The sequence below is a fragment of the Xyrauchen texanus genome, chromosome 49 (genome assembly GCF_025860055.1).
Source record: "Xyrauchen texanus isolate HMW12.3.18 chromosome 49, RBS_HiC_50CHRs, whole genome shotgun sequence".
Classification (NCBI taxonomy): Eukaryota; Metazoa; Chordata; class Actinopteri; order Cypriniformes; family Catostomidae; genus Xyrauchen; species Xyrauchen texanus.
Genome location: NC_068324.1, coordinates 15,246,866 through 15,264,092, shown reverse-complemented (window position 1 = coordinate 15,264,092; position 17,227 = coordinate 15,246,866). Strand labels below are relative to the sequence as shown.

Here is a 17,227-nt window from a genome sequence, read left to right as displayed (position 1 = left end):
TTGCACTCCCATGTGTCAAATGCTCTGTCTGAGCTTTCCCTAGGGTATAAGCGCCCTTACTGTCGGGCCACAATGGACACTTCCATTGTAGACAGCGTCATTGATTAAAATGGGATCTGTTTGCTTTTGATGCATTTAACCGCTCGCTTCAGGTGTAGACAGAGTGCACAAAACCTAAGTATACCCTAGCTGCAAGTCACCTTTCTAGCTATTTCTTTCAAAACATACAGTACCAATGAAAAGTTTGAATGCTCCTGACTAAATGTATAAGTTTAATGATTTTAATACTATTTAAATATTCTTTGTGGCATATTTAATGAATGTGGTGGAGAGTGTGCAGTGCTGTAATCTAGACAAATGAAGCTAATTTGAAGGAACTAAAATATAAGCTAATTTTAATTTGTTTGACATTTTAGTCACTGTATAATTACCAACAATTCCATTTATATTATTTTCTAGTTTTGTTGCTTTTACTCTTTTTTTTTCTTTTTTATGGCAGCCTAAATATCAGTTGGACTGGACAGATTCACCATGGATCAAACTAACTCTGGAGAGGAGGAAGGCGTACGTTATTGGCAGCATCTCAAACTGAAGTGAAAGTGCACGGCAAACTGCGGTTGTGCTCAATATCTGCATATTGAACACTGTGCACAGCTAAAATGAGCTGAAACTAGCAGAGGAATTTCTACCATCTTGCTTTCTGGAAACACATTTTTTTTATTGCATAACGCTATCTACACTCGATATGGCACCTGATAGCATTAGGTGCTCTGGGTGAGCCATAGGGGACTTGGCACAGCCTTTTCCAGGGTGACATGCAATTACAGCCGTGTGAGTCCCTCAGTGAGTCATGACGTGCTGTGCCAACTGACGCAGAGGCACCTGATAAAACAGCAATGCGAGTTGAACAGCAGCTGTGACCTAACCTCCTGCTGAGAAAAATACTTTTTATATTCGTTCTCGAGGACAGTGTGACAACTTCAGACATAAACCTGTGAGGGAATGTGAGTAAACCACGTGGAGTAGTTGTTCTTCCACGCAACACAGGAGGGCTTGTTCTTCTTACCTATTAGGAATGTTACCTCGCTGACACGTGGCGTGTGGGGAGCCCCAGTGTTTGTTCTGCCCCCGGGTTCTCGTGTGAGCATATGTGGGTGGCAGCAATTGATAGATGAAGCGAGGAGGAAGGCAAAGAAAAGCTCACAAAGACATCGAAGCACTGCCTCTTGTTGTTTTACAGTGTTTTACGTCATCAGAGCTATTCAGCCCTGGCATTTCACAATGAGTGACATTGAAATTAGTCCTTTGAGAGTAAGAACAACACAGTGAATGCATGTACATGCCAATAGTTATGTGTTTCATATGAAAGAAAAAGCTACTCCGCCTGGAGTGATGGCATGGGACAGAATGAAAGAAATACATGCTCTCAGACATGCACGTTGTTACACATTTTGAACCTTCACCAATAGTTCAGAACAGAGAACAGAACTGTCGAAGCCCTATTGGGACATTCAAATTGCGCAACCACAATCATTACACAAGTGTTAGATCTTTTTAATTCCTGGCAACACGCCCAGGTTAACAATCACTGTATACTGTATAAAATAAAATGTTGGTCTGTTAAATAAAGCCCTATATCCTCTATAAAACCCCATTTTTATAAAGGCTATAGTTTTTAATTTTAATATGGATGTTTCTTCAACTATTAGCACTGTGGATTTCTAGAAAGTGAAGACTCCACTTTTGTCCTGCTAAGGCTAATTTCACATCTTACATTTTATCGTAAATACACAAAATTAAATTATGTTTTCAAAATATTTGTGTTATTTGGCAAAATTGAAAATGACGTGATTGTAAATGAGCCTAATAAAAATGTTCTGCTCACAAGTGATCTTTACCTTGAATTTTCTTTGTTTTCTTTAAATATCACTTCTTTCATATTTTACCTCAGGCATGCTCTTAACAGACACTTTTGTTGACTAGATAAATAAGTAAACAAACTTTTTTTTTTTTTTTTTTTTTTTATGTGCCGTAAGCTAAATTATTTGGTGTGGTGGAAATGGTGTCACGACTGTGGGACAGTCGTAACTTTGATTTTTTTTTATAAATCCTTTCCCTATAATAAATATTGAAATGGTTTATGCTGATTCCACATAATGTTTTACAAAAATAATGGATAATTATAGCTTAATATTGAAAGTCTGGGTCTGTGACAAGGCAAAAAAAAAAAAACTAAAACAGTCTGTACATTTAAAGGCATTTGAAAAGTACTAAAAATAAATGATAAAGGCTTGGTAAAAAGTTTCCAGTTCAGTTTTAATGGGGCGTATATATTGTATTTTCTAAAATATATATTTTTTTCGAATCACAATTACATAGTTAAGAATTTAGAAGTATCTAAATTCTGTCAATGCAAGTAATTATCAATTAGTGTGAAAAGGCTTGACATAAAAAAATGTCAGCTGTCAACTATTGTTTATTCGTGGGAGAAAACTAAAATTGAGCAATATGAGGAAGAACTTAGAGGCAATGCTCCCTAATTTGATGACCTGAGGAGAAAGTAATTTTGCATTTGACCTGAACTTCATATCATACAGACAAACCATTTTTTCTAAATGAAAAGAGAAGCACAAACCTCTGCACAATCCACATCCCTTTAATTCTAAAAGGAGAGAAAATGTACATTTCGAACATTTTCAAGCTAAAAGGACACAAAACACATGAGATAATGGACCTTCTCTTCAAAAGTAATGGCTGTGTATGATTTAGCTACTACTTTGTGGTACAAATTACACTTTTATTGTCACATAAAATCAGATATTTCAAGTTTTTGCTTGGAAATACCCCCATCAACAACATAGACCAATGAACAGCAGGCTCAGAGGACAAGCAGAACAATGAAAGCAATAAAAAGGGAGTTAAAAGGGATAGCTCACCCAAAACTGAAAATACTTTTATTATATACTTATTATGTTGTTCTGAACCCCTGGACTTTTTCTCTTTTCATGTTGTTTGGAACAGTAAATCATGACAGAATTTTCATTTTTGGGTGAACTATCCCTTGAAATACATTTTCCTGGAGCAGTTAGTAGAACATTGGTGTGAATAGGAGGCCATCGTGTCTGACACAGAAATACACTTGGTGAGACTAGGTTTCACAAGTTAGTCTGAGTCAACCATTTTCGTTATGAACAAACAATTACATTTGGAATCATTTCTCATTTCAATCACTAACAAACCTCATACTGGTGACACATGAAATCTATTAAATGGAAATGTGTCAAGTGAAAGTGTAAGCAGCAGTTCGGTTTGTTCTGAGGTTTTCTGATGCAAGAGATAATATTACCCTTGGAGATATTTGGCCCCAGGGCCTTTTCAGGTCATAAACTGTCCTTGGTAACTGATCGGAGATCAGTGCATGGGTGTACTGAGCTGGAGGCAGTAGAGTAAGTCTTATTAAAGCTTGGATTGACTTTCTGAGACTGGCTTATCATGATCGATTTTCTCTGTGTAGAACAGGATATAGGCCTTGGCTTTGAGCACAGCCTCCTCGCTGACCAGAGTGTCCGTGCTGTTGTTAAAGTGGTACCATCAGCCCTCATGACGTCTGTATGCTTTGTAATGACCAGAGTCGATGCTGTGAGAGAGAAGTTGGAAATGTAATTCCATGTAATACAAGATTCATATTCTGTAAGACTGTGATTACATGAATTGAAATAACAGGGAAGTTTACCAGAGCTACTGATATACCATCTCCCCCTAGTGGCTAACCGAGGAACTAAACTATCAGATGACAACGGAAATGATTCATAAATACCAGTTCTCTCCAAGTGAAACATTTCTGTAGATTTTTTTTCTTTATTATTATATTACTTACCCAGATCCATGATGTACCACAACAGCAGCAACATCATTAAGGCATCTTTCAGGCAAGCTGTTTTCAGGGTGAAAACACAATTATTTGACAGTATTATTAAAGAAAAAAATATTATAATGACTATAAATGTACACTTATAATACGAAATGGAACAAACCTATAATAGGTGTCCTAATGAGGTGCAACTTGTTTCCAGAGACAAGTAAATTGTTTGCCCACGCTGAAAGCGAAAATGCTGTGCACATTATACCAGCCAATCAGAACATATTTGATGTTTAATAGAGCACAAGATAATAGAGTACAGTTTTTCAGCCCTTCTGGTTCCAGAAGTGTTTTTTACATTAGTTTTTCCTTAAGAATTTAATAAAATCCTTCGTTAAAAAGAGTTAAAAACCATGAATCAAACCAATCAGCTCTGAGGTGAATTGCAAGACTACAAACTTTCATTTGCAGCTTAAAAGTATTTGAAATCAGACAAAAAGATAAATGGGCGAAGGGGTGGATGCCTGTGTGTATATATATATATATATATATACCGTCGATTAAAAACCTTGTAGCACATGGTAGGTTTGTCTTTAAAGGTTTGTAAGTTATCGCTAATAAAATTCAGAAGCCAAGCGACCAATAAAATATCTTGTTGATTATCATGGTCACAGACGTCTTGGACAAACACTCAATTTACAATTTCATATGCGTTACACCTGGTTAGGACACAGTGTAAACTTCTGAAACTATTCTTTCCAGTTACAGTAATATTAAATTAATGAATAATTAAATGCTTTGCACACCTCTGACAAGTAGCTTTTCGTGTCATGGCCACGCATGGGAAACTCTAAATATGTATCAACATTATTTCTCAGAAATGCTGTCTGGTGGAAACTCTTCAGATGCAAACTCAGCACCTGTAGGGTGGAAATCACACATAAGACTGTCATTACAATATGAAACATATTTCATTTCAAGATAATATATTTGAACTCTGTCACCTTGGGCAATTTCCAAAATCCAAAACTTCTTGGTGAACTGTTGTCGCTATTTCCACTTGTGACACATATAGAGTTCTGTCTGGTCGAGTTCCTCTAGGTCTGTGAAACTACAGAGTCAATCTGTACAAAGAACACACTCTCTTAGTGTCAGAAGAGAACAATCGTATATGAACTTATGCCATTGAATATTTTTTAATTACAACTCTTACCACTCAAATTGCACATTGGCCCTGGTTGCTGGTCTTTTGTGGTCTTGATTCTGAATTGGCTGGGAATGTCCAACGAAAGATCTGCAGGAGAGCAGGATTTTGTGTAACCATGGTTACAAAGGCAGACAAAGCTTTTAGAGTTACAATAATGTGCTGTGCTGACATCTCACTTAGGAATGTGTAAAAATGTGTAGACTCTGCCTCACATATCAAGCAGTTTGCCTCATTCTGAAGGACACCACCAAACAAAGATGTCATGAAAGTGGAGGTCCCATTTAAAAAAAAAAAAAAGCATTGATGCATTTTCTTTTAGAAATTATAATATAATTGTGGGTCCATTTCTAAGCTTTAAAGTGAGGCCACTGACATTGTATTAAAAGACAGTCAGCAGTATCCTTTAAAGCATTCTAAATAGCAAACAATGACAAAGATTTAATCTTTGAACCTATGCATTTGAGGGGTAGATAAGCCCACTAGAGTACAGTTCTCGTACTTCAGAATCTGGACTTTGTGAATGCACGTCTAGTCCGTCTATTCACAGCAGGATTAATCTGCCATTCTTTTCCACACAATCCACTGAGCACGCCACAACAGTGCACTTCCTTTTGAATAACCCCAACAAATCCACTCAGCCCTCGTCCGGGGGCTTCCTCGCATGGTGCGTGCTGTCTGCGGCTATTAATACAAACACAACAGGGTGGCTATGCTGCTAGCAGTGGGGAAGTGTGGGAACAGTCGTCTCAGAGTATGAAAGAGACTTCCCTCTGTGTGGCATAAAGAGTTATCTTTCTCACTGCTGCCCACATAATCGCTCAACTAGCAGGGGAGATATGGAAGGAGGGGCACCCTGCTGAGATAGACCTTCTTCGATTTAGAAATGTGCCCCTTACCATCTGTGTACTGTTTTGCTGATAAGATTAGGAGAAAATATATGTAATTAAGGATGGCATGATGTTCTGCAAGCATCACTCATACTACTGCTAATATTAAATTTTAAGGATGTGGTTAGAAGGACATAGGAGTAGAAAAGTGTTGTCTCGTCCATGCAGCATTTGCTCACTGAGGGCTGTTTGGTTTGGTCAGAAGGCAAGGCAGGAGTGGGTGGCCCATTCTTGTGTCCCTGCAGCTCTCGGTGGAGATGAAGTAAGTAACTGAGAAATTCATGAGCATCCTGCTGCTGGTAACCCCTGCAATGAATATCCGATTAAAGCATAGGAGCCATTTATCAGGAGTGGAATATATTTAGCTTTAAACATCTCCTTCATCTAAAACGTTTTAATGCACGCAGACAAATGCCTTTTCTTAACAGATGATTAAATGATCACCACCGTACAGCAAATAGAGAAAAATGGATCAAATGGCTCAATGAATCAACTTATATTAAATTTCAATTATGCATTATAACATAGAAAAGCTCAGAATGACAAACTGAAGGAAAAAGTTTTTGTTTTTAGGATTTTGTGATACCTGAAACTTGGCATTATTTTCCAAATGACATAAAAAAGCACATCTGGACTGAAAGCTGTCTGACTCCCTTGCCAAAGTGAATGGAGAGTTTTCCTGAACTCCTCAACCAGAGACCTGCACAATAGAGCAGAGAAATCTAAGCAATTTAATTGACATTACAGGCAACAAGAATCTATTCTTGATAGATATTCTAATGCTTATTTCATACATAACTCAAATCTATTGAAAAAAACTCACAAAATTTGGATAATGTTTTAATAAAATTAATTATAGTTTAAATGTACATAACCTCGGTTCCCTGAGACGAAGGAAACGAGACATTGCGATTTTGGGGACCATATAGGGAGTGCCTTTGTACACTACCTATTTGAAACCTCTCTACAATAACGGCGATGTTCTAAGATTGGCTATGGTGTTTAAGCCCCGCCTGTTTTGGCACGAAACTGACCGCTACAAAAACAGGTGCACAGACACCATTTCCTCAGAATTTCTTCCTTCGAGACAGCGATCATCTCTTGTCTCAAAGCCCTCTACCCTTCACTGTCGATACACACGAGTCAGCGGACGGAATCTTGCCGGAAGTGAGAAGACTCTCCTCTCCCCTACAGTGCTCCGGCGAACATCTCTCTGCCTCGCCGCTTGACGGTTCGCTGGTGAACGGACCTCAGCATCCTGATACTCCGCAGCTCATCAGCAGGTGTACAGTATCCTTTTAAAAAGCAATTGTATTTGTGTGATATAAATATAAATTATATAAATATATATTAAGGGAGGGCAGGGCCGGGTCTTGATTTCGCACACCCGGCCCCTGATCAGGCTAATCAAGACTCAGAGAGGGATAAAGGCCGACTGGAAGCTGCATTGCGACAGAGAGAGAGATATTAATGGACAGCTGTCCGACACCTTTGTGTGTTTGTCTTTTTGTTTAAGTTTCGTATTAAAATATTATTTATATTCTCAAGCCGGTTCTCGCCTCCTCCTTTCCATTAATCCCTTTACATACATATATATATATATATATATATATATATATACACGCATAGACAGACTGCCTTCACTGTGAGGACATGAGTCTCAAGTCACTTCGCTCATGAATTGCCCTCGTTCTGAGGAACCCTTCAGCCTCTCGTGCCCTCCAACCCGCCACTTCTGTGATACCCGAGGGTTCACACGAGGAGGTACGGTGGGACCGCGAGGTCGAGCAGGATGAATTATTAGTGGATTTCGACCATGTGCAAGAAGGGTGTGGCATATCAACCGCCTAGAGCTATCAGCTGTAATTCTAGCCTTAAAGGCTTTTCAGTCGGAAATAATGAACTGGCATTATAGTTGTGGCATATATAAACCGCCAAGGTGGAAGCCATTCACCGCCACTGTTGAGACTGACACATCACCACTTCCTATGGAGTGAGCGTCATCTCCTCTTCCTGAGAGCGACATATGTCCCAGGCCGCCTGAATTATGGCGTGGACCTATTGTCACACCAAGGGGTGATGCCGGGCGAATGGAGACTTCATCCTCAAACAGTACTGAGGATTTGGGAAATATTCGGCAAAGCAGAAATCTATCTATTTGCCTCAGTGGAGAATACCCACTGTCCTCTTTGGTATTCCAAGTCCCAAGCCCCATTGGGAACGGACACAATGGCACACAAATGGCCAGCGAAATGCAAATATGCATTTCCTCCATTATGCCTGATCCACTCTGTCATATGCAAAGTCCGAAAGGACAAGGAAAAGGTTCTATTAGTTGCACCGAAATGGCCCAACCAGCCATAGTTTCTGGAAATGATGGAGATGCTGTACAGCTCACCATGGGAGATACCACTGAGGAGGGATCTCCTCTCTCAGGTGCAAGGCACAATCTGGCATCCACAGCCCCAGCTGTGGAACCTGCATGTGTGGCCCCAGAATGAGGCACACTGCACACACCAGGACTAATGCGTTCAGTCATGAACACAATTTTACAAGCCAAAGCACCGTCCACAAGACGCATCTACGCACTAAAATGGTAGGTGTTTACTGATTGGTGTCTCTCACAAAGCAAGACATTTTTATATTTCTTCAAGAGCGATTAGATGCAGGACTCACCCCGTCAACGCTCAAAGTGTATGTGGCAAATATATCTGCATATCACGCACATGAAACCGGCACCTCTATAGGCAAGCATGATTTAATCATAAAGTTCCTTAAAGGAGCAAGACGATTAAACCCACCTCGGCCGGCTACAGTCCCAACTTGGGACTTAACTTTAGTTCTAAAAGCTCTCGCAGGGCCCCCCTTTGAGCCTTTGGACTCTGATGATTTGCACATGCTCTACATTAAGACCACACTACTGCTGGCTCTGGCCTCAGTAATACCTGCATGCATTATCTGTTGACAGTTCATGTCTGGAGTTTGGCCCCTTCTTTCAAGAGCTACTTTCAAACCCAGGGAAGACTATGTACCCAAGGTCCTAACTACACCCTTCAAAGCGCAGGTGGTTCACCATCAGGCCTTCTTCCTTCCTCCATTTTATTCAGATGTGGAACATCATTGCATTTGTTATGCCCTGTGCGGACACTACATGCAAACGTTGAGTGCACTCACCAATTCAGACTGTCTGATCAGCTCTTTATATGCTATTGAGGATCATTAATGATCATCTGTTGATGATGACGACATTGTGTTGATGAAATATGATAATGTTTACTTTTTATTGTTTATATTGTAATACTGTAGATTATTGTGGGAGTGCACATTTTATTTCCCTTATTTGTTTGAATGAGCAGCTGGAAACTGTGAAGTGCAAACATTTCAAAATAAGAGTCCCTGGTGTATTTCAATGTTAAAAGTTTCATGCTATGAATCAAATCTTTTTTCTTTTTTCCCCCAATTATGCATCTGGGATTTAATTTAATTTGGACTCTTGTGGCCACTGTCTGGCCCTCCCCATCACCGGAAGACTAAGAACACAGGCTACCTGTTTGAAAAACAATTGGAAGATTAATTGCTTTTCTTTCAACACATTATGTATCAGCAAATTCCAATATTTGTCGACCTCTAATTTTAATTTATTTATATAATGGTACACAAACCAATTTTAATGTGATATATATATGTATGTGCGCGTGTGTGTGGAAAACATGTCTTGAGTATTTTAAACTTATTTTAAAAAGGTATATATCCTGCCCTGCTTTACAGATAAGCAATGTTAAGGCCATGTTGAATGTGTGCCTCTGCCTGTTTAAGAAAGAGTCTATGATATATTATTTATTTTGAGATTATGTGGTTTTGTTTTAGTATGGGGATACAGTATTCATTTTATTTGTTCAGGTCTTGAAAAAGGTCTTTAAAAGTCTTAAATTGTATTTTAAAACTTCAGCTTAACTTATTGACTTGAGCATGTTATTGTGAGCACATTAATAAATATAGATAATAAAAGCTTTTGCCATAAAACAAGATTTATTTTTCTTACCGTTTCTTTTAGGAAAAAAGACCCCATCCCTCCCACTTGCCACCCAGTGGAGAGAACCTTACACACTGCTGTCCCCTTGGCTCCTAGTGTGGTACATTCTCTTTCCTGCCGTTTTCCCACTTCATAAGGCCACTGAGGGCAGCTCCTTGAAATAGCAGCTGAACACCTGGATGTTACAAGAGGGAAGCAGGGAAGGGTAACAAAAAACAGATTTTAACAAAATAGAAATGTCTCTAAAATAACTGGCAATGTTGATCCTGAATCCTTCTGAGTTATGACCTTCTGGTATATCTTTACAAAACCCAATTGAACAAACATTGTTAATATGGCAAAATACTGCAAATACATTTCCAAGGCTTCCTTTTCCATTGATTTGAGCCAGCAAAACAGCACAGTTTTTTTTTTTTGGTAGTGTCCTCATCCAGGCCATAAAACAAACTCAAGTCCAGACAGTATGAGAGCGTGCTATAAAACAAACCTACAACCTCACCTAAAATAAAATAAAAATCTGTCATTATTTACTTACCCTCGGGTTGCTCCAAACCCATGATTTTCTATCTTCCATGGAAAACAAAAGGTAACATTTTGAAGAATGTACTGGTTGCACTTTTCCATGTTACTACACTATTAGGGACTAGAGCAGTGTTTCCCAACCACTGTACGATTGTCAGCTGTGCCGTAGAAAATTATCAAATTCCACAAAATAAATAAATGCATGAAAAAAATATATATATTATTTCAGCGTTCCAAACTCCTCACCTTTCGGAGAAATTCTCCATTTTGAAACCATAATCAGTCACTTTTGTGATTGTGAAGAGCAATGATTAGTGTGCAAAAGTGAGTGATATTTATATACATTAAGGGTCTCACATGACTCATGTCAGCGCTGCAGAATACATTGAAATCTATGAAATGACGTCACACCAAAGTGTTTTTCACACACGTTTTGGCTTCACCTATAATGTCTTTGAGAGTACTAAACACAATAAATATTTAAAAACTGTCCACATTTGTGAAAATACATTGAATGTCTCGTAATTTCTTTTAATTTAATATTACCTTATCGTTTACGAATATCAGAGACCCCAGTTATTGAACTAATATAAATTCACCAAGCAAACGCTTCGACCTAAACGAGTCCTTTTATTACTTTCTGCAATCAAAGCAACTGCAAGCTTTTTTCTCTCTTCCAAATACATGTTTTCAATGTTTATTGTGAACACCTCCCGCTTTTTTACGCGGCAAACTTGTAAAATCGCCCCTCTGTGATGCTTTTTGCAACTCTTTTCATGTGGAGGGCGATGCGGCACTTGACACTGAGTTCTGCCTCCAGAACCAAATTAAAACTGACATGAGAAGTCGTCTGTCCGTGGCAAAGACGCAAAATCTAATGTAATTGCCTCAGCATCAGTCTTTGATGCGTTTGATTATGCACAGGCAGGGCTGGACTGGCAATCTGGCATACCGGGCATTTTCCCGGTGGGCCAACGCACTTTGGGGCCGATCAGGGGCTGACTGGCCAGTGGGAAAACCGAGCGGGTCGGCCGCGAAACGTGACGAATGGGTCGCGATAAGCAAAAAAGAGCTGCCGCGTTATGCAGAACGGACCATAAAACGGTGCCTCGATATGCAGAAAAGGACAGTGAACCAAACCTATGTGGGATCGTGGTGTGCCACAGAATTCTTTAGTCCTATAAAGTGTGCCGTGGCAGAAAAAAGGTTGGGAAACATTGGACTAGAGCATTCAAGCATCAAAAGGACATGAAAGCCCCATTAAAGTGTTATATAAGTTGTTGTTGTTGTTGTTGTTAAAAAGACTTGTGCACTATATTACAATCCTTCTGAAGCTATACTATTGCTTTGTGTGAAAAACTAACATTTAAATTTGTATTCACTAATAATCATGAAAGAAGTAGTGATGCCCTTTTCTTAAATTAATCATTATTTGGGTCAGATAATTTCAATGAATTGGTTGATTCTATGGTACCGTCTATTTTATTAGTTTTTTTTATTAAATGAGGCAATGCTATCTCAGGGAGGAAAACTCAAATAGTAACCACTGAAAATCCAAAAACAGTGGTCACATGACCCACAGGGGTCTATTTTGGTTCCTCTTTCAGCACATGTGCACATGGCTCCATATTTTCTCCAACGAAAAGTGAATTTTTCACAAAGTTCTGTCCAGATAATCGTCTACAAAAAAATCACCTTCATTGGTAAGTAAAAAAGTATTTTCAAAAACTTTACCTTATATATCATCAAATGTATTATAGCACATTACAAAAAACTGCATGTTGCATTGAGGCAACATTGTACCATAATGGAATCGCATAAGGCCATACCAGGCATACTAGGTTGGCTGGGTTTCCAATGACAAGCTGTACAAGGTGTGCCCACTGCTGGCATCCCTCATGGAGAAGTTCCAAGCAATCCCAATTGATGGAAATCTTTGTGTGGATGAAAAAATTGTCCCATTCAAGGGAGAAAACCCCATGAAACAGTACAATCCCAAGAAGCCAAAACACTGGGGATATAAAATCTTTGTTCTTGTTGATAGCAGTGGCATAGCCTACAGCTTTGAGGTGTACACTGCGTGTATCTCTCCCTGCAATGGGCAGCCTGACATAGGTGCGAGTGGCAACATAGTGCTAACCCTTTCAAGCATCATTCCAGACAACATCTCCCAAGTTGTTCTTCGACACCTTGTTCTCCGGTGTTGACCTGCAGATGCTGTTGGAAAAGAGGCAGATCCACTGCCTTAGCACAATCAGAACCAATCGTCTGGCTGGATGCTGTCTCCCCACTGATTGAGACATGAAAAGGAAAGGAAGGGGGGCTTTTGAGGAAAAGGAGACCATTTATAACGGGGGTTCAGCTCTCAGAGCTGTGAAGTGGCATGATAATCGTGCTGTCACTGTCCTCTCCACCTTTGCCTCAGCGAATCCAACAACCACTTTGATGAGATTGGACAAAAAAAGGAAGACAACAGACAGTCCAGATGAAATGCCTGAGCATTGTCCCCATATACAACAAAGTGATGGAGGGGTTGATCTACTAGACTCTCTCATCGCCCTCTACAGAACAAAGATTCGATCCAAAAAGTGGTATCACCGAGTGGTCTTCCACATGTTTGATCTGGCTGTTGTTGAGGCCTGGCTCCTCTACCGGAGAGACAGTAGAGATGGTGACATCCCCCCAAAGGGTGTATGCAGCCTGACTCTGTGTGGTGAGAAAGGCCTTGAAGAGAAGGGGGAGACCATCACAGCATAGTGAGGAAGAACAACCTGAAAAGCATCCAAAAACCCCTGTAGATCCATGACCATCAATGCTTGTTTGCATTGATCAGATAAGGGTGATCCAAATACCAAAGTTGTTCAGGCATTGTAAAAGTGCAGTGATCAAAATGTGCTACCTACCAGTGTTTTTCTGTTGAGAGGAATTGCTTCTTCAACTTTCACAAGCAGTGATGTCCCATTTGTAAGGAAGGACATTTTGTGTGTATGTGCTTGTGTACATGCAGGTCCTTGTGTGTGTTATGTGCATGCTTGTAAGGAGAAGGTGCATATTAGGTTAAGGTGATTTATTTATTGTTTTATCTTGAAACAACACTGATTGTAATGTTTTGAACTGATAACTTGATGATATGATGGTTTGGTAATACTTGTGTTCCACGATGGTACAATGTTGCCATAGAGCAACAGCTCGATATGAAATGTTACTTTTGATTAAATTTTTTTTTTACTTTTGATTAAATATATTTTATTGTGATTTTGTATTGTTTTTAAAGTTCAAAAGCTCCAGTTCGCAGTCATTGTTAAAGCATGAAAAATAATGACCAACTCAATTTTTCCAAAATTTCTCCTTTTGTCTTCCATGGAAAGAAGAAAGTCATCCAGGTTTATTCTGCCATTATAAAGCAGTTATCAAAATAACAACATGAATGTTTATTCAACTAATACAAAAATACAAATATGACATATATAATGTCCATTAGGTGAGATTACTGCCAAACTGCTGCCACAACAATATGTCATTCAAAATCTCTGTAACCTAAAGCATGTACCTTAAAACATAAAGTCATGTTTCCTCTGACTAGCTCTGTGGCTGTGTGGTGGATGTGATATTTGGCCAGAGGCACTGGCTATGGTTTAACCGTCAGTGTAAGGTTGGTGGTGGGGAGCAAGCAGATGACCTAATCCATCCCCTGGCTGCCCACCAACCTCCATTCCAGCCAGCTCACTGGCCACAGTGGTACCGCTATCCGTCGGCACGTTCCAGAAGCTCCAAGAGAGAGTATGGAGGCAACCCAATATCAAGCAGCCAGGCTGCCCACACCCTGCCAGGTTACGCATCACCAGCTGCCCTTGGCTGGGGTTAGGAGGATTGCGCTTACCTCAGGGACTGGAAGATAGAATTCATGAAGCAGGTGTTGCCCAGGTTGTACAGACTCGTGGCACACAGAGCAAGAGAACCATCCTGCATGGGCGCATTTAGAAAGAATAATGGATACATGCCACATATAAAATTTAAGTTAAAAAGTGAGCATATCAACTTTGCTAATTTAAAAGCTCATTGCAAAACAGTCATTTTCATTTACAAGGTATACAAAAATGTAAGTACTTATGACTTGTAAATATAAGTAGCTGGATGCACTAGTTTATGGTTTTTCAGCAGACATTAGAAAGTAAGCTATTATAAAATCTAGAAGCAATTTTTCTATTTCTATCCCAACCAGGCCAATACATCAACATTGGCTCAACAAATACCGTGAGTTTGGGGAGGGACTATCTGTTTGTTCCACCAATGGTAGATGGAGAAAGAGTTCAGGAAAACTTGTCTGGAAATGGTATTTTTTCAAATCAATTTGGTGCCACTAGTCTCACTGAAATTTCACACAGCAACGTTAAATATAAAAATGTGGTTAGGTAAGTATTTTCATCACAAGTTGATATTTTTAAAAGACATTTATGATCTCCAATGATTAAACATTGATAACACACACTTATATTGAGTCACCCATTCAGTCAAAGTCACTTATATTGTTCTTCTTCAGCTTGTTGTCAGGAGATGAACTGTCATAAAGCTTTCTCTTACTTTGGCAGTGTTGGAAACAGAGCAGAATAAGTGGTAGAATTACTTGTTTAAAATAATGATAACTGTGTTTATTTTATATTCATGCATTTATGTTCTAAAAAAAAAAATGTGTTTCAAGAGGCAAAATATTTATGAATCTGCTTGACCTTTTCTTATTGGTAAAGTAAATGGTCCACCCTAGCAAAAAGATACAAATTAAAAACATTGTGTACAACTGAAGGCACAATCCAATGTAAATAATACTCAAATAACTTTAGGAAGTTTCATTTCAACTGAACTAAAAACAATAATTGTTCTTTTTTTTTTTTTTAAATGTCATGTAAACACTTCAGTCAGATATTTGCAAAGTCGGAAAAACGGAACCAGATGATGCGATTGTAGCTTGGATACACATTAATCGGACATCAATTGGCCTTGTCGTTGTGCTCAAATATTAGATTATTCATTGTGGCATGCAAAGGTACTTGGACGGACAGATGAAGACTGTTGCTCGACCACACAAAAATAAGCTGTGGCTCGATTGTGCATAAAAATGTACTGACTGTAAAATTTGATTGATCTGTCAAATTAGTTTTGATTTTTCTTTTACAAAATTGCTTCCAATCCACAAAATGTAATATTACAATTTTGAATGAGATGTGCTCACCCTCTTCTCTGAGGCTGTCTGGGTGAACAGCTCTACTGTTTATATTGCATTGCCTTTTTAGAACGTCAATACGACTTGAACTTACTTTTCCAAACTCTGAAGATACTCTCTGACCCTCTGTCTTAGTTTTGTGTCTTTCACTACAAATTCATCACATCTGTAACTGCAGGAAAACAGCAAGAAGTTCAACATGAATGATAATACAAAACTGCTCATTGAAAGCTATTAGCTTGGTTTTAAAGACCCTATGAAATCACTTGAGCAGTGCAGTTTTTTTCTTTCTTGCATTGAATGCGAAACTTGATGTTGGGGCATAACATATCAAAGGGCTTATTCGTTCTTTTTTTAAAATAGCCAACAAACTTTGATGCTTAACAGAGTCAGATGACATTCTCATTCTAGAGAGTATTGAACTAAAGAAATTTGAGCAAGAGATCCAAGAGCAGAGGAACAGTTCACAGGATTTATTAACAATAAATTAGAACACTGAAGGGCTGGCGAAGCATGGATTTACTCATTATGTATTTAATTATGAGGTTCAAATACTTCATTTTGGTGACTTTTTATGCACCAATTTGTGCTGGATTAGATTGTCTGCTGGTATCTTAACGAGCACGCTTTTTGATGCACTGAAATTATTTACTACAATGTTGTCAAATTGCTTACCAAGATCATGTTCCACCTTTTTCATTCCACACACACACACACACACACACACACAGTTCACACATTTAAAGACCATTCTAACAACAGAATACATTTAAGGAGAAAATCTACAGATGTATAATTTTGGCGAATTCTAGTGATTTTTTCCTATAAAATAATTGATTACTGTACATATATAATTGATGATACTGTAGTAATCTATCCTTTAATAAGTCCATCTATCCTCTGGGAAGTTACTACAACCTTTAGAATGAGAAAATATATTTTTGGTGAATTTTAGTGATTATTTTCTGCTGGACAGGAGAACATTTTGGTCTGTTCCTCACAACAGAAGAAAGTTTGGATGAATGAGGGGGAATAAATTATTGACAGAATATTCATTTTTGAGTGAACTATTCTTGTAAATAAGTTGTTCAATAGAGAACATAAAAAAATCACGTAAATATCCTACTTACCATTGTAAGTCCATTTCGCTAATGAAAAAGAGAAGGAAACAAACATTAAATGCTTTGAAACATGATATTGATGAGTCAATACAACAACAACAACAACAACTTACATTTATATAGTGCTTTTCTCAAACTCAAAGTGCTTTACATAGTATAGGGGGGAATCTCCTCAACCACCACCAGAGTGCAGCATCCACCTGGATGATGCGACGGCAGCCATAGTGTGCCAGAACGCCCACCACACACCACACACCAGCTATTGGTGGAGAGGAGATGGTAGAGTGATGTAGCCAATTCAGGGATGGAGATTATTAGGAGGCCATGATAGATAGGGGCCAATACAGGATTAATAAAGAAAAGTACAAAGAATATTTAAA

The 17,227-nt window shown here is 38.7% G+C and overlaps 1 pseudogene; it reads right to left on the bottom strand.

Moving 5' to 3' along the window:
- Positions 1–3,456: 3,456 nt before the first annotated feature.
- On the bottom strand, positions 3,457–16,870 carry LOC127640286 (ubiquitin carboxyl-terminal hydrolase 3-like; annotated as a pseudogene).
- Positions 16,871–17,227: the final 357 nt, after the last annotated feature.